This window comes from Corvus hawaiiensis, chromosome 10 (genome assembly GCF_020740725.1).
Source record: "Corvus hawaiiensis isolate bCorHaw1 chromosome 10, bCorHaw1.pri.cur, whole genome shotgun sequence".
Classification (NCBI taxonomy): Eukaryota; Metazoa; Chordata; class Aves; order Passeriformes; family Corvidae; genus Corvus; species Corvus hawaiiensis.
In genome coordinates this window covers 10,978,805-10,998,333 of record NC_063222.1, presented here as the reverse complement: position 1 = coordinate 10,998,333, position 19,529 = coordinate 10,978,805, and positions in this window count along the sequence as shown.

Below are 19,529 nucleotides of genomic sequence, written 5' to 3'. Positions count from 1 at the left end.
GGCCAGTCTTTCATCTCCCCAGGGGCAGCTCCTGCTGGCTGGGGATAAAATCCCTCTACTGTCCACCAGTCAGTGGCTGGTTTTGATGGTAAGAGCCTTTTCCTCATGTGCTCTCCAAATAGTTGTTTCACAACACATTAAAAAAGACAAAAACTGTATGCCTTTTGAGTTTTATCCTTCCTCTGGAGCTTCATATGGGCTCAAAAGGAATGGAAGCAGCCTTGCACATATCCCCCTCTATTTATGTCTGTAGCCCAATTATAGGGAAAGGAAGGTTACATGCGTATGCTAGGTGAGACAAAGCACAATTATTGGCTATGCTTGACGTTTCTGTTTTTTACCGGATTCTTCTTGCTGTCTAAGAGCAGAATTTGGTTAAATTTTAACCAAAATACTATAAACAGAATCATCACAAATGAAGCCTGAATATGGTTGCCTCAACTCGACAGTTAAATCTGCTAACACCTTCTGAAAACTTCAGGAAAAAACAAACTCGATAAAGGACAAAATAAACTGATCTGGATTAAGAAACAACCAGCTGTTTCTAATAACTAAATTTAAAACACTTATATTGGTCCATTTCCATAAATCCCTGTGGCATTCCCAGGATTTGTGAGCTCCCTCTCGTGGCCGTGTTAACAATTCCGGGCTGTTTTTTTACCAGCCCAGCACCGGCTGTAGATTAATGTGACACAAAAGGGCAGTTTGTCGTTCTCCGAAGCAGGAATTGATTTTAATCTCCTCGGTAGCCCAGTGAGTCACCCGAGCTCCTGCTGAATCATCGTCACAACCAGTGGGAGATGGATTTTGCTGCCTGAGGGCACAGGGGAGCCGGGCAGGATTCCTGCTCCAGCTGGTGGGTTCCTCCATCTCCAGGTTGGGATGGCAAGGGCTGCCTTGGATACCAGAACGGCTGTGGTGCTTCTCAAGGCAGCCCAAGAGCAGGATGCCCTTCAGAAGCCATGAGCTGCCACTGCAATACGTAGTTTCCAGGCTGCTCCAACAGAGATGTGTAGCACATCAGCAGCGAAGGATGGAGGTGATGCAGGGAAACCCCAGTGCTGCTGACCCCAGCAGGCAGGGGAGCTTGGGAGGGTACCCTGATTTCTATGGGCCAATTAATGAGGAGAAAAAGAAACATCCAGCGACCACACCTGTCTGTAAAATGGGCTACAGGGAAGTAATGTGCTGAGAGAGCAGCAGAGAGATTTGCAAAACAAATCTTACACAGTTTGGAAACCAGAAGCTCCAGGGTTTGGAAGCTGAGCTGAAAACTACCTTTTTAAAAATAAAAGATCATATTGTGCAAGTGTATCATGTGAGTTCTGGCAATGCCTGCTTTTTAAATTGGCAGAACACTATTTACAAATTTATGGTATCAACTTGCAGACAGTCATTAAAGGCATGACTGAGATTTCCATTTCTATTTTTAACACAAGTAAAATAGGGGGGGAAAAAAAGCTGCTTCTTTAATTTCCCCCTAAAACCAAACACATTGTCTCCAAAAACTGATTGTCTTCTTACCATTAAAAGCTGGACTGTAGACCCAGTAACTTAGCCCTAGACAGATTTGGGTAGTGCACATGACAATCACTGAGTTATAGCCATTCAAACCCTGCAAAATTGCTAATTTTGGAACACAATTACTGAGATACATTGCAGGCACTGTGCCACAAGAGTAAACATACAGTTCTGCAAGCATTACATAGATCCCCTATACCTACTTCTTAGCACAGAAGCTTACTAAAGAAAAGTTCATTTATTAAAAAGAATTAATTAAAATTCATCAATATAGTTCACATTTTTTGTAGATCAATACTACCTAATAGATCAATACTACCTAGTAACAAGACTATCAATATCTGGTGCAGCTCTGGGCCATATGGACCAGAAAAAACCCACACATTTCGCTTGTGCAAAATGATGCAAATTTAATTTCAGATCATTTGTGTATGCTCAATTATGGTGCCATGGGCAAATAAGATGCTAGAATGCACACACAGCTACAACTCTTGCTGTTCTGTTTGAATTGGCAATTATTTCAGTGTAATGCAACATTGCTTTTCTTAAATTGCTGATCCAATCATGACGATAGTAATAATAAAACTTTTCTTAATTTAAAAAATGGTACCTTCAAAATCTGGCCCCCTCTCTCCTGTCTGCTCTCCAGCTCTCCCCAGGACTGTGAAGGACTTCTCTCATTGCATTTGTCAGACTTTGGATCCAAGCTCGAAGAGACAAACCATTAGTCACAAGACTTGGTATCAAGATGCTGCCAATACCACATAGCTGGGGAAGCGAAACGCTTCACTCACAGAGACAGAACAACAGCAAAGCTGTCTCAAAAGGCCCTACACCTGAAGCTGTTATACACACTACAGTACAAGCTCAGTTCCTCCTGCAAGTAATTATTTCATATTGAACAACATTTTCCTTTTTCAGAGGTCTCAATGGAAGAAGAAATAGAAAAAAACCCAACAGTCCTAAGCATAACAAAAGCCCATAGATCCAGAAGAAAGCGCAGGCCTCTGAAAGGTGGATGTCAGATGGAAGTCCTGGGAGCTGCAGTACCTAAGGAGGTGCTGCCTGCAGAAAGGACCTCAGCATCTCATAGTGCCCATTTTCTGATGGTTGAATTTGCATTTCACCACAGCTCCTCTCCCATCCCTGTGCCTGGCACCCCATCACCTGCATGTGGGACCACCCCAGAAGCACAGGATGCAGTGTCCAGAAAAGCTGCTTGAAGGCTATCCTCCCCAGAGCTGTAACAGTGGATACAGAGGAATAGGGTTTGTCCTTCCCCAGGGTTACCTGTGCCCCAACCCCACAGTGTGCCCAGCCCCACCTGAGCTCCTGTAGAGGCAGCAATGGGAGCTCAGCATCACTGGAGGCACCAAGGAACCCCTTGTAAAGCTTTCCACAGCTCATTATTCCTGTCTGGGGAACATCCCTTGATGCAAACAGAAATGGAAGGTTTCTCCCTTCATTCCCCCACCTTCCCCTTCATGTTTACTGGTGCTTGAGGGGGAAAACAGATTTTAGAAATCACTCTCACAACCAGATCCTAACACAGATAATTCTGTTAATAGGTAAATTTTGAGCTGAAAGCTCACACAGCAGAGAAGAGTTTAATTTCAAGATAATTTTAAGGGCAAAGCAGATCCAAGGGGAATCTCAAAAGTACCCATTTCACCAGACTGTTTGTCTAACTCTGTCCTTGCTGAGAATAGTCTGCAGAACAGGCTTGGAGCAATGTGATGGCAGTGACAGCTAGCACTGAGCAGGGAATTATGAAGTGCAGATGCAAAGCTTGGCTAAGACTTTCAATGCTGAAAGGCTACAGCTGAAAGTTGGAATTATCCAGGTTGTGAGGTCTTTGAAATGTAACGATTTTTTGCACATTTTAACACTGCATATGTAGATTAAATATTATTTTCCCACATTTTCTCTCAGGCAAAAAGAAATGAGGCAGACTAATAACACACCCATTTTAGAGATGATGCCTTTGGGGAGAAAATAATACCCTATAGCTAATTTACTAAGGGAGATAAGTGATACTCATCTCTTTTATGAGCTAGCATGATATTTTAAAGATGCTGCAAAAAGCTAATTACCTTATTTCTGTGAAGCAGATATAAGACTAAAACCTGTTTAATAGTTAAGCCTGTTGCTATAACAACCACACTTCAAGGACATGGATATATAAAACACCCAACAACATCTGCATTAACAAAATGTCTCACTGCTATTGAACTCTACCTGGCAAAAGAACCAATTAAATGTGAAAACTTCTTTGTCCAAAATGAGAAAAACCAAAAAAATACATAATTTTTTTACTGTCAACAGAATTCCATCTTTAAACACAAACAGCCTCTCCACAGAGGATTTGCTATTTAATTAATCTGATTTTAGATTTCTTCCCTTATGTTTCCCCTCCAAGGACAAGAAGTGAACTTCAGTGTTCCCACCTCAGTCAAGCAGACATTTAAGCATCTGGCTGTTTCCATTAAGTGGTGGGAATATTGCTTTGGCTGTGTATTGCACATGCTCAGAGATATGACTTCTTCCAGCCTTTGCTCATGAAATAAAGAAAAGGGAATGAAGTAGGGAAAAAAAGCTTACTTGTAATGTAACATAACAGGCCAGACAAGGAATCAACAGATTTTTGTTTGCCTATTTGTTTGGAGTAGTTTGACAAATTAGGTAATCATTTGGCACAACTTTTTCCCTTATTAGATAAGTATTTAACAGCCTAGGATAGAAAAAGACGACAGAACAATAACTTTCTATTATTTTTTAAAAAGGAAGATAAACTAAGTCAAGCTGAGGCTGATAGATATGTGTTCAGTGATGTTCAAGAGCAGTACGTGGGTTTTGCTGCTCTGAATAAACATGAAAAATTTTTACAGGCTAAGGAACCTCTACTTGAACATAATTATGCACAAAAGATTGTTACACACAAAACATACTAATAGCCATTGTTTAGGATGCCAAGACTGTTACTTCAAAAAGAAAAGAGAATGTAAATTTTTTGTGCAACACTTTAAACCACTCTAAAGCCAGCCTAAATGGTGACATTACAAAGGAGTGTAGCTCAACCTTAGACGGAGATTATTTCCATAGTTTGTGGAGATTTCAGTTCACCCATAAAACATCCCACAGGTAGAAAGACCAAAAGTGATGGGATCTAATTTAGGAAATAATTATTTTCAGCATAAAAAGTATTCATTGTGCAAGTTTCAAATACATGATAATGCTGCATGCGGGGTTGATAATCATATTAATGTTTGCAAGGGGATGAATACAACTTCCTCCTGGTTAAATCTGTGTTTTGCAACACTAGTCATGAAACATGGCAGTGGGGAGATAAGAGGCAGTAGCAGTACTTGTACACCTCTGATGTACAAATTTCTTGATATTTCTCTAGTCTGTTTCTCTGATCAGAGCATCTCAAGCAATGCAACTCCAACAATATACACAAATTAATCTGATTATGCTCCATTCCCCTCTTTTTCAGTTTCCTGGGTTTACATAATTACATATTCTAGGAAGACAGCTTCAGAAGCAACGTTAAATTCAGCACAAGTTTCACAAAGCTTTCCAGAACTGTGGTTTTGTTAATAATAAACACAAAATACAGGTTTCTGTACAATTGTCTTTTAGCTTTCTCTTGCAAATAACAGCTGTGGCTTTGAAAGAACATTGTTTTCATTTGAATGCACACTTGTTAAAGAAGTAATAGAAGCAGAAGTCAACGAATGTGTTACAGTGTTCAGGGTTTCTGGTTTCAACTCAGATTGCATTCTAGGAAGGCAGCTTGCCAAAATCAGACCACAGAAATAAAAATCTTTTTTTTCCCCCTTCTTAAATGTAAATACAAACTCTGACATTTATCCGAGCAAAACTCTACAGCAGAAGGCAACAAGAACATCCTATCACGGATGGAACAACACAAATTGCAATTCTCCTGTTTAAACAAAACTAGCCCCATCCTTAAGACTGCTTTTCAGCTGGATGAATTTGCCATCACCTTCTTGTATTTGTTTTTTAAATTCACTTTTAACAATCGAGCACATTTAACAGTCTGTTTATCAATTAGCAAACATACTTGAGTCTTCCGTTCAGAGGTCTAATGGCAGGAGCTGGAAAGGTTAAATGTCTCATAAAACGTTTTACAGGAGCTGTTAAAGCCGAAGGCTGAAATCCAACTAGCTCATGCAGAAGGGACTCTTACCATTGTTTTCAAGAGTTGGGATTTCACCTGCTGAGCTGATGTATTAAATCATAATATGAAAGCAGAAGACACCAATACTGATACTGACCACCATAAACAAATCTCCCAAACTAGCAGCTCTTTGCTCAAAATTGTGTTAGGAACGATTAAGATCAGAAAAGCTAAATGTGGGTTATTAATTTGCAAAGGAGATCCAATATAAGCAAACAATGCTCATGGAAGATGTTTGATTCCGGTCATCTCAAGATCATGAGCCCCTGAACTACACATGGACAGCAAGTTACAAAATAGCTTCTAATTGCAGGAAAAGGCTGACAAGCAGAGAGGAAATGGCCTCATCACTTCATTGACATTAACTTGTGTCACACTCATCCTTGTATCCGAGCGGTCATGATCTTCCACACCTCTTTCCTTTTTAAGTGTGAGAAGAAGTAATCTTTTATTTAAGCCAAGTGGTATAACTAAAAAAAAATACAAGTTATCAGACATATCATCTCTAGTTCAGCTATTTTGCAGCTGTAAGCATCTGGAGGCCAGTGAAGAGCTACCTTCTCTTCAAAAGAACAAAGGTGCTGGCACTGCAGTTTCTCTACAAGAGCAACTTGGACATGGCTGAGCAAGGCACCAGAGCACAGCAGCCTTGGAGGCCCTGCTAGACCCTGCACAAGCAGTGGCAGGCTCCCAGCTGGAGGACAAGCTGTGAAGCTTCCTCAGGGCTATTGTGCCATGTGCTAGACACATCATTCCATTTTCTTCTATTTCAGAGAGCTGGTTTTTTTTTCCCTGGTACTCACTTTCCTTTTGTTAATCCCCTCTAGCCCCCAGCACAATTTTCAGATTACAAACAATAAGAACAATGTGCATGAAGCAACTGATGCTAAACATTGTCATCTGTCTCCACTAAAACCTCTCAGTTATTCAGCATAACAGCTGGCAAGAAGAGAGATTACTTCCTTTATATATTTTAGCAAATTTGATCATTATCAATTATTTATGCCCACTTTTGGTTAGAGATGTAAGAGACAGCCTATTTCTCATTTTCCAAACTGAGGCTCTCAGGGCTGGATTCAATTACGGCTGAATTATGAGATAAGGTTTGGGATAAATGTTGCCACCCTCTGACAGTTTTCACAGACTCTAGTGAGGCTGAACATCTGCTTTGTGACACAGGAACAGGGCCAGCCTTCAGCTGCAGCCTAGCAATGCCATGATGAGGGCTCCCGGGGGGGCCACCACTGTATAGAATAGCTGTCACACCTACACAGGATCACAAGTGATCCTTTGGTTCTGCCTGTACTGTCAGCAACACAGGTAGGCACTACAGGCTTCTCCTGAAGAGGGAAAATGCTCCAGAAAGAGCTGTTTCACAGAAGTATGTGAGATGGTCAGAAATTTGTGCTATCTCAATAAAAACTTCAAGGCCTTGGCTGAAAGAAGAGTGCACATCTGAAATATGCATCAAATTATCACATTCCTGTTTCTAATGCAATGGCTGGGGAGAACTTAGGCACGTCCTGTTCTCCTTCCTGAGCAGCCTTACCCAAGATGCTCCCGAGGGTAGAAGTCTGCTCCTCATGAATGTGAAAGGGCCCAAGCACATCGTGGGCTATCATGAAAGGAAGCTCATGGAGGGTAAGGGGGACATGAAGGCACGAATTAGGGCTTTTTATTAGGGCTTTTATGGCATATTGCCCTAGAGCAGACAGCTGCAACATTTCATATGGAAAACAAACACGCTCTGGGAAAAAGTCCCCATAAGCCATCAATAGATTAAATGCAGAATGTGAGTTTATGCTTAGGTATTACTCTACAAAAAAGAAACGAGTGATGCGTTGAGAGCTGTCGGTGCGGGATGACTGGTCCAGAGCCCGCTGTCCGCACCCGCCCCAAGGTCCCTGCTACAGCCACTAGAGGTCAACACGATCCCACGCTTCGGAGCGCCCCAGGCCAGCCGGACACAGCCCTTGCTCAGCCGGGCAGGTCAAAAACCAGTGCTTGTGGCCGGGGCTCCGGGATGGGTGAGGGGCCTGCTGAGCTGCGGGAGCACTGAGCCTCCACATGGAAAGCTGTAGGCACCTCCATAGGGCTGTGCTGCTCCAGCCTGGACCTGCTCCACAGCCCTCCTGGATGCACACTCATGTGCAGAGCGAGCACAGGGACAGCTCAAGGTGTTTGGCAGCAGGTGAAGGCTAACTATGCCCTTCTGAGCTGCAGATGCTGAAACCCCGAAATACAAACTCAGGAAACACAGATCTCCTCTTACACAGAACAATGCCAAATACACTTCTCACATATTCATATCCTCCATGATTTCCAGGGACAACGACCAGTACTTATTTCAGTTCAGGCATGTGATTTATTTTATCTGTCCAGGAGTTTGTATAACTATCAAGCATTTTGGATTCTGAGAAATCAGTGGGTAGAAAAGTCATATACATTCAGTTGAAAACAGCTCTTTAACCATTCAACAATCTCCAAATTACCATTTTTTCCCTAAAAAACCTAACACAATTGATCATTGTTATGAAATTATTTGTCTTTCCCAATTTTACTGCTGCAACTTGATAATTTCTTCCCCAACTCCATGTATGCTTTTCATAAGGTGTCACAAAAGCTCCCATTTTTACCAGTGTGTTTTTCCAACACAGAAATATTGGTAACTTTTTCCTTTCTGCCCAACAGTATTTACATCTACACTGAATTCCTTTGTCCCAGTTAATTGTCACATTTTTATATAGTCTTTGGCAATGTTCAGCCTCATTTTACCTTCCTCAGTTTGCTGGCTCTGTGAGAGGAATGGTCTCAGTCTATCACTGTGTCAGAGGAGGGAACCAAACATTTGGTATGTTTTAGCAAAAGACAAATATTACAAAGTTTACCTGCACATTTATGCTCTATCCACCTCCAGAAAAGAACAATTCTCAAATTGTTTTTCTCAAATAAGATGGTTTTATAGTTCAGGTAACAGCAGATTCAAGTTATTGCTGACTTCTGGAAGCTTCCATATTAAAGGAAAAATACTTATATAAGCTTTAATGTTTTCCTTTAATGTTTTCTCCTTATTGACATTCCAGCATTGTAGATGAACTGCCATCTGAATTGTGGCTTATTGTAGAATGTAAATTCGGGCCTATGGTTACACTAATAGCTTTTCAAGGTCATTTTATTCCAGTATTCCATTTTCCTGGAGTAATTACATATATCTATTAAACACTGCAAAGTGCTTTATAGCTTTAGTAACTTGCAACTCAGAATGCCTTTGAAAATCAGAATCCATATACAATTTTTAAGTCTGGAAATGTAGGACAGTTAATTATTAGAACTTTCCTAAGGAGACTTGATATTCTGTACCTATTTGCGATTATATTAAATTATTCTATTGATCTGTAAATCATATCCTTTTCACTTTTTTGCAAGGCTCTTGGAGCATCAGGATGGTGGGCTCCTCAGCAGGAGGAGTGTTGGGCTCCCTGGCTCGTCACTGCACTCCTTGGCACCTTCTGGAAAACAGGATCTAGAAAGGAATCCTGGGCTGCAAACTTGGTGGGGGGCTAGGGAATTGTGGAGGAGGCGATTCCCTAGGAGTGTGTTCCTATCCACCCAGCATCCTCCTGTCATGCTGTCCAGTCCTGTGCTGGGCACACCAGGGTCCTCCCAGTGTGAGGCACTGGCTTCCATAGCCCCTAAACCCTCTGCTACAGCTTCTTTGCTGTGACAGTCCCCTCTTGTAGCACTGGGAAAGACAGTGAAAATAATGAATGCAATTGTAGCAAAAGAGTCACAAGGTGTGGAACAAGGAAGATGGTTTTTAAGATGAGTCCAGGGTTCACATGTACTTCAGGCATGGGTTTGGCTACTGTAAAGAGTTGGAAAAATCCTCTCCGACCTCATGAATCATTCTCAGCTAATGAGAGCACAATGTGGTTCGGCTATCAAATAAACATGTGTTATCTGCTCTTAGCCCTGGTGGACGTGACTGAGGGGCTGAAACTAATCAGCAGAGCCTCCAGCTGCTTGAACATGCAGGTAGGGATTAAGTTTCACTTTGCTCTTTTGCTGTTGTGTGCACTGATTTATTTGGTAACCAAAAGACCTCAGGGAAGACAGTGCCAAAAGCACTGTTGAGTTCCTGTAAGGTTAAATTCATTCTTTTGCCAGTAAGATTTTAGTACTTTATAAAAAGCAAACAGGGGCCTCACAAACCTCTCCAGGTTTCTCCCTCCCCTGGGTTTTCAGCCATTAGGTCTTGCAGGGAGGAGAAACCAGAACCCATTATATCCTATTTGGCAAAAACAGTGAAAAGAACGACCAAAACCCCACAATGGCTAAGTTCTTCTTTCTTTGTCCTTTTTATTTTTTTTTTCCCCACACTCCCCTGTGTGTTCATTTCTGTCTACAGACAGATACTGAAACTTGGAGAAAGACATTTCAGGTAGTCGTGGCTGTGAAAGACAGCAGTCAGTGTATCAGAATCCTAACACAGTGCTGGTAAGCTGTAGAATTCAAAAATGGGATGAAGAGCTTCTGCAAAGATCCTCTAAACCAGACAAAATTCCCTCTGACGCCACAGAGACTGCTGCTTAGATAAAGGCTGATGTCTCACATCACTGGAAGGGAAAGCACATCAGTGAGCAAATTTCATCCCCTCAGAAATATAACACTAGTTGTGATACTTGGAAATATGAATTAGATGTGTGGCTTTTGTTTGCGTATAATTTTAGCCGAACTTCACATTTTTTATCTTCACACAAAACAAGAGATCTTATGCAGAACTTTTCAGAGTGGACACTCTCCTAAATCAATGAATATTTTCCAACACTTCTGTATTCACATAACATAAAAGAAATCAACATGCATAATCTAAATGCAACTATCTTGGCCTGTAGTTGTGGGCAGACAAACTCAGCCAGCCCAATGATTAGCTTGGGAAAGCCAAAGAAATTAGTATTGTGTATATTCTAATACATCAAATATTACACAGGGAAATGTTTTCCTCTCTTCTAAAATGTAAATAGAACTTCTGATGTGTGGAACTGTAACCAACAACACTTGATAGCTCATTATCAAATCCAAAAGCATCTTGAAGAGACTGCCTTCCACTTTTACTTCATTTACAGAGAAACAAGTGACCCTAGACACTGGACAGTGATTTGTGATATCATGTAGCATTTCTTATCTTTGGAAAGTGTAGGATTTAGATGTCTTGCATTCCATCACCACCAAACCCTCCAGGATCCAAGGCTCTGTCCTGGATCAGCCTTTCTGCTCAGACTGTGCTTGCAGTTTCATAGGCAGCAGTGTTTGGTCACAGCTGAGACAGAAGAGTGTCCCTCTTCTCTGCATTTCTCCTTTCTCCTGTTCCTGCTCATGGCTGTACAGCCCACCCTCTTCCTCAGATCTGCCAGGTGCCAGCTTCGGCAGCCAGCTGAATTTCTCACAGCATAAAACCAGTGAGGCTTTCAGTTCACTCATTAAATCAGTTCCCGTGTGGGTCCAGTGAGCACCAAAGGAGCTTGAGGCAAAGCAGTGGGAGACATGAAGTGGAGCAGGTGGAGGTGGGAGAGAAGGGAGAGACACAAACACCTTCACCACAGGATCTTCAATGACCTGTGGAGTCATGTCTTTTATCATCCCTGCACTTCTATGGTCTTCTGCCCTGCTGAACCACCTGGCAGTACCAGTATCTTCCGGCCAACCTAAAGACAAACAACAGTCGCAGAGGAAAATCTTTTCCCTGGGGTAGGAGGGCCAGGAAAGACACAGCACTGGAAGCTGAAGCATTTGGAAGCTACTTACGGCTTTGTTATAATATTCCCAAATACTTCACCTATTAGTTTAGGTCTAGGCCCAAATTTTTGGCTTTCAAGGGCAAGATGAAAGCAGGAAATATCCTCACGCTATTTCAGTCAGTATGTGAGTCCACCAACCAATCTGGTTGTGTAAAAGGCTAGCAGACTTTCACTTAAAGCAAAATTAAAACTTCTCACAGCCTCTCTTACAAATGGCACAAAATGCCTTGAGAGCTGCTCTGCTATGACAAATGCTTTTTGCACAACCACAGCTTTCTCACCTCGTGCTCAGCTCATCCTGGCCAACTGCTGTTCCTTACAGCCTTCGGAGACTGCACATGGAGCAACCATCATCTTCCACTATGTGTTTGTTTGTATGGCTCAGGCTGGGCCATCAACATGATAAAAACACTGAATAACAACTATCCAGGGGGAAGTGTGCAGCTAATTACCCTCAGACTGCAGTCCATTGTAAAAACCAAACGTTGCAAAAGGGTGACTTTAGGCATATACTCATTTCGGGGTAGTAAGAATGAAACAGTGTTTCCATTTTAATTCTTGCACTCGCAGCCTTTCTCCCAGCCATGTTTCAAAAAGTTAAACAAGCCAGACAAGTGATGCCATTGCAGAGGTTTGCTTGTTGATTGATAGTATTGTTGCAATGAGCCCCAAGGAAGTGCTCAGGGAAACAAAACAGGCTGGATCTCTGTAACATGTGAGAGCCTGCAGCAGTTGCATTCTCCTATATGTCAGGAGATCTCTCCTATCTATCCACATGCAACCGATGAATTAGGCATCTTGCAGGCCACTTGTTTACAAAAACAGCATCAAAGTCTCGCAATCCTGGACCTGTGTCTCTGGAGATACACACAGATAAATATACTATGACCTTAGAAATTGCTCTCTGTCAAGCCCTGAACATTCAGGTAAAAACATTGCACTAAGATATTTAATGCTTCATGTGCTTTCAGCCGAGTGATGTATATAGCTTTAGCAAGAACATCCCTGGATGATGAAGCAAACTAAAATGTTCACATTAAAAAATAACAAAAGGAAGCTATTCTTGGAGCCATTTGGGCCACCAGATTCTTCCTAAATAGTGCAGAAATATCAGCTTTGAATAATTAATGCCTGAAGTGGGTGATTCTCACTGAGGAAAAGGAAGCAGCTTAGTTGGTCCTCCAGTAGTCGTTTCCACTAGAGGTGAGAGTCAACTTTTGTACTTTTGTAGTGCCTTTCACCAGGATTCCTCAGCCTTGCACACAGCAGCAGTAACAAAACACTGCTCACCTTGGAAGTCAGGGTGAGAGCTGGAATTCAACCCCATGTTCAAAACCTGTATCTCCATCCAAGACCCTCTTCCTCACAAAATTTGAGTAGGGATTTCAAAATCTGAGAAGCAATTTCCAGCTAAGCCTGAAACTACAAAGGCATCACAGTAACAATACAACAGAGCTCTGAAGTCAAATGTTGGATTCAAATACACAGCTCATTCACACAGGGAAAACAAACTGTGATAAAGCCTTAGCACTCTGCAGCTACACAACAAAGTTTGAGGATTTGAAGCAAGTGATTCCTAAAATCACTCACATATTATTAAGACACATAGGATGGCAAAAAAAATGGAGACAGTGTAGGTTTTTTAATGTGCCATATAGAACGGGCTTATAAAAAGGCAGGAGAGAGACTCTTCATATGGGCAGATTGTGACAGGACAAGAGGCAAAGGTTCTAAAGTGGAAGAGGACAGGTTTAGATAGAGGTTAGGAAGAAATTCTTTACTGTGAGGGTAGTGAGGCACTGGAACAGATTGCCCAGAGAAGTTGTGGGTGCCCCATCCGTGGAAATGTTCAAAGACAGGTTAGATGGGGCTCTGATCAACCTAATCTAGGGAATGGCAGGGGGTGTGGAATTAGATGATTTTTAAGATCCCTTTCAACCCAACCCTTTATATATTTCTGTGATTCTGTAAAGGTGAGGTTTATGGTCCAATCCAGGCAAAAGGGGGTAAGTTTGGCTGATGCTCTCACCTGAAGGGAGATTTCCTTAAGGTACCTCAAGGGTAGCTCAGAAAAATTAGCGGGTCTTCTCACACAGGTCTGTGTGAGCCCTGTCAGCCCCACCCTCCTGTCCTCACTGCTCCAGGACTTTTAGACTAAGCAGAATCTTGTTCCACACAATTTCAGATAGTGGTTGATGTGCAGCTACTTATGGGCCTTGCAGTAGCAGAGATTCCTCATGAGCCAGGAAATCCTGAGAGAGTGCAAGTTTTCTATCCAGGTAGGATGAAAACGCAAAACCTGTTCAGGTTGAGGAATAAAGTATGTAGATTCAGAGTTTCTACATATTCCTTATCTCTTCGGGAGGACTAAAGCTGCTCGAATCCTCAAGGCTTTGTTTCTTAAAACACAATCTCAGGCAACTTTGGGTGTAGGTCAGGACATGAACTCCAGCTTAGCTAAGTCTATTCAACTCAAGGGATAGTTCAAATAGCAGAACTCATTTCCTGGAAAGAACAGGGCTGGAACCAGGAAAATAACTTCACCGATGACTAAAGCCTTCAGGCAAAACAAATGACCTTTGTCCTTTGGAACCTAAACAAAAAAATAAATCTTTCTGCACATTAGTGACATATAACAAATAAACTAAATAATAATAATGACCCTCTGTAATTTTTTGTAATTGTTTTTTTCAGAATAGTATTTCCGGCATATATCTGGACAAAAGAAAATAGTGGTTAGAAACTGAGGGCTGATCAGAGAACGAAACACTTTCCTCCTCCACTCCTTTTGAAACTAATTTATGTCTCTTTTATACAGCTGAGACTTATTAGAGCTGTAACTAAGAGCAAGTGTAAGAAATGAGTCATATCAAAATTCCCATACTGATTGACTGTGGGTAGTCCACTTACTCTACCAGCTTAACACATTATTATTTTTAACAGGGCTGACAGGGGCAAGTGCTGGACTCTGTTAGGATTTGCCGTGTTTATGTTGATGAAACCCCTCCAGCTAAGTCTAAGACTTGGAATGCCTTGGTTGTTGCCAGTAGCGCTGTCAGCCCAAGCTTGCCCAGTCCCCAGCATAGACAGCAGCCATAAACAGGATTCTGGAGCAATGTGGAGTGTCAGGAGGCAGCCAGGGAGCAGGGCTCTGCCTGCTCTAAATACACCACATCAAGCTCGTCTCAATCTACGTGGGAAACCACAAAGCTTCCAGACTCATAGGTATAACAGAGGCATCTGGTCTCACTGTCTTTCACCACAACCTGCCCCAAAAGTGCTCCCCTGCCAGCTGGGGTCCGTGACAAGGACACGTGTAATTGCCCACACCGTTACCCAGTGAGCAGGGCTGAGATGGGAGTACAGCATGGTTCAGTAACACCATTTATCCTGGCCCGAGCATTCCAGGAGCAAGGCCAGAGGAGACACCACGCGCCCTAACCTCTGACTGACTCCCTGGAACAAGCCCTCACCTGAAGTCCTGAGCCCCAGAGGAAATACAAGGTTTGTGGCACTCTCAGCTGGAAGAAGGTGTGCTATAAGAACAAGGTCATCAGAGATATTAAAACACCCTGTATCAGCCAGAACACACATGCCTGTCTTGCCACCCCAATGGTTTTAAGCACTCACAATTTCAAGACAACATGACAAATGTGCACTTACAGGCGCTTCTTTAAAGGCTTCAAACCATGGCACAGGGAAAATGGTGAAAGGGTCGTCACGTAACACAGGATGGATGTACTTGCCCATGATACAGTCAGTTAGACTAAATTAGGCTACTGCACAGTGCTGGTGCCTGACAAGAAGCAAAGAAAATTGTTCAGGCAGTCCCAATAGGAACTTAATTAATTATTAATAGGGAATTGTTATAGCTGCTGTTACTGCATTAGAGGAAATCCCAGTGGTTTAGTGTGAGGGTGGGATATTCACTTCTGGTTAAATGAGCCAATCTGGCCAATAAACTTTGGCAACTTTGCTTAGTTGGCCATAAGCAGGGAGAAAATTAAGAGTAAGATATCAGGAGAAAAATCAGACTATTTGAACGACCGACCTTATCACAAAAAGTCTAGACTGCTATTGTCTCCAATGCTTAAAGTTTACTAAGCCAATAAATGTAATCCAATAGCTAAAAAGAAAAAGGAACAAGCCTTGACTGCTTCTGGAAGAGTTCTGAGTAGGTGTATCCTTTTTCCTTTCTTTTCTTTCTCTTGCTTTGGGATTTTGTAAGAGGAAGGTTGGCTTACAGGCTAGAATATGTATTTTTCTCTATCTCTTCCTCCCTTGCCATGAATCTATTTGGAACCTGGCTAAAGATGAGCACCCTTATTCACAGACAGGAAGGGTGAATTGGGTAGACTGATTTCTGCCATGGTAGCAGTTGCCAGTCACAAATATTCAGACAGCTTGTTTTTATGAAAACCTCTACAGATTCAAAAATTTTCAGGCATTGTAACCTGGGAAACTATTTGGAGAAAATTTTCAGCTATAAGTCATCATAATTTATTGTCCTCTATACAGAGCTTTGATGACTCCCACAAAAAGTGGAAACAGTAACTCAGGGAACAAGAAGTGAGGGACCACCACCAGAAATTAACAGCTACTTCTCAATCAAAGCAGGAATACACAGCCACAAAGCCTTTGGGCAGCAAAGGTACAGACACACCCAGCAAAAAAAGTGGTTGAGATCAGGAAAAGCGTGCAAAATGGGAACAGAGCTAAAAGATACTGAGTTCGTAACCAATGACTAAACAAGCTCCACCTGCTCTTGGACAAGGTGCCACTGCACAAGCAGATATTTGCAGACAGGTGACCAAATTTCCAAGTGTTCTACCCCACTAAAGGGCTCCAAGCTTTGCTCTGCAGACAGTGTCTCTGTCTCACAGCTGTAGCCAAGAATATAAAACAGGCCATGCCTGGAGAGAACAGATTTCTGTTTTAGGATGAGGTTTGTCTTTACATGGAGAATCCTTGCTATTCAAAAGCCTTCTAAATAACAAACATAACTGAGGACAGAGTGAGCTGGCAACAGATACCTGGGGTGGTGTAATGTGGGGCAAACATTCTCCATCAGCTGCTCTTGTGAATACTTACTGCTCTGAAGGGATGAGCTTCTTACTTTTACAAAATGCCACATTCAGCTTCCCCAGTCAAATTTTAAGTCTTTACTACAACCTGTGACCTGGGCTTACTTCCTGTACCTGCAACCAGGCACAGGTAGCCTTGGCTTGGAGAAGTGTGCAGGGCTGTGCTTTGTTTCACGGTGTCTTTTCCAAGTACAACCCTTAAGCCTTTCCTCGAGCCTAGAATAACCACACTTTTGCTGTTTCTTAATGCTGACGTTAGCCTGGGGCAGCTGGCAGGCCTAACAATCACCTTTGTTGGATAGATCTGTGACCCATAAGGATTTCTTTTAATTACAAATATAATCCCTTAGCACTGCATGTGCAAATAGGTCAGCTTTCCAGAACCTAGACGTCTAGAGGAAGAAGACTCCAAAATGATGTTTTCTTTGTAGACATAGTTGGAAGTGTCTCTGAGAAATAATCAGATTTTTCCTCAAATACTGATGCTCTGAATGATATCCAAATGCTACAAATATTGGCATCCTGCCTACTGCTTCCAATTAGCTTCTAATTGCACAGTGTAAGGTATGGAATATAATGCAAGAAGCAAATTTGTTCATTAATATGAATGTGATGAGACCACAGAGAATGTGTCTCTATGAGCTGCTGAACGGACTTGAGAGTGATTGAGTGTCTTCATTTCAGTTCTATTCCCAGTTTACAGTGTTGCTTGGTTTGGGGCTTGGAATTTAATAAGATTTGCATCTAGAATATTAGAGCTGAAAACTTTCATCTCATCTCGATTTCCTGGAATCAAGAATTTTAAGTAAAATATGAGGAGAGGAAGGAAGGCAAGGAAGACCCCAAGCATCCAGTGCTGGAGCACTGTTTTGGAGGATTCTGAGAAAGATGTGTGGAAGTTCAAAGTGTGGACAGATACAGTGCTTACGAGAAAAAGTATACCTTGCCTGAGCTCATGGACCCTTCTAAGAGTGAGCGTGCATGAACAAAATGAAGGAGTTAATTACATATATTTAAGCAGAAAGCAAGCTTTGGGAGGAATAAAGGACAAGTAACCTTCCACTGCCATTATGTAGGTTCCCTATGGGAATTAAGGAAAGAGAAGTTGCAATTTAGGGGCCGAGTCACAAGATCAAGTCTCTGTATTTTAACCAGTTTTCATGTTCAGTGGTGTCAGGATTCTTTGGATGCTCAGGCCTAGGTCACTGCATACAGAGGGAACAGCAGAAATGCTGTAAGTCCCTGAGTCACGAGTGATGGGAGCCTGGGAGAAGCAAAGTAGAGGTACTCCTGTATGATTCTCCTTGTCCTTCAGGAACTGGCTTCAGCTCCCTGCCCCTGCACAGCTCCCTGCACACACATGGCTGTCGTGCCCTCCAGTACAGACATTCGAGGAGAGAGAAGCCCCCAGCGAGGTGCCTGCAGGGCTGTCCCCAGCTGCACAGCCCCCCTGCACCACAGCTATCCAGTCAGAGCCCCCAGCTGCACCCAGGGCCACATCATCCACCAGGTTCTCCACGAGGATGTGGTGAACCCGTGCTGGGATGGAGGTGCGGTTGTCTCAGTCCCCTCACCTCTCACCAGTGGCATCAGCTCCTCCGAGGGCCAGCACTGTGTGGCAGTTCTCTTACCTGGCTACCCGAGCAGTCCCAGGCCTGGCCAGCACAGCAAAACACATCCCACTGGGGCTGAGGGAAGTTTGGCCCAAGAGGAGAGATGCTGGCCCATTTTGTCAGTGCCTGCTTCACATTCCTCAGCGTGGGAGGGCTCCCCTTGCTGGGACACACTGGGGAGCAAGTATGCAGCAAGAAGCATCCCCCAGCCACCTCTGGGGCCACTGCCTGTGCCCAAGCTCCATCCTGCACCCTGCCCCTGCCAAGCTGAGGGTAAGGAAGTGAAAATGCCATCTGCTGCCTGGAACAGCTTTTGCGAGGAAATGCACAAAATAGCTCTTAAATAGCATTTTCTGCCAGAAAACCATCTGCAGATGGCAAAGGTGAAGCAAAAAAATGAAGTGGCTTTGTAGAAGTCACTGAAGAGGATCGGTCTGAAAATGACACTGTGTGTTCAAACCCTCTATCTATAGACGTAGCAGTCAAGTACTTAGGAGATTATAAATGGTAGGTGAGAAGGTGACATTTTTCTTTTAGAAAGAAAAACATATTTTTCTTTACCCATGCTGCATTTCATAAAGTTATGCTGAGAAAGATCAATTCACTGAATTTCTCCTGCTGCTTTCTTTGAAAAAAGTTAGAATGCACAGATATGTCTGGGATTTTTTCCCCCCCTCTTCACTCAGTACTGTTGAAAAGACTGAAGCCTTTGTCAATACACTCCAGGTTCAGACAGTAATAGATTTTATTTGGAATTAAGTACTACCATTTTCACTGGAGCTTGAGGTGCTTGAGGGGTATTTACCTACCCCTTGTCTGCAGAGGCCTAGTTTTATGTAGTCTAACTTTTATATTTTTTGCAGCAGTACATTTAGATTCCTCTTGCTTGAGTTTCCCTTTCTACATTTTCTCTCCTCCCAAGCAAAGCAAATACTTTCAAGACAACACCTTGTACAGCCTGTATTCCTGTAGCAGCAGGAAAGGTGAGGAGGTTTTAGTTTGTTTTTTTTTGTGTCATTCACAGGTCACTGCTGACATACTCTGTGCAATTTATTATGGCTGTAACACACCCACTGCAAGTCGTGCTGTGATACAGTCAGGTCATGTCCCTGCAGGTCACTTACCCTCAGTACTAATATCAAAAGGTGCTTTGGGAAATCTTTTCCCAAAGTCCTTTTCCTTTGACTGCTGCTATTACACTTGCGCAGATGACTGATGTGACATTGCCATCTATGCTCCCAGTACCCTTGCCTACCCTCTCCTATCCCCAGTAGCATTAGTTCTGATAGACACTGACATGAAAAAGGGA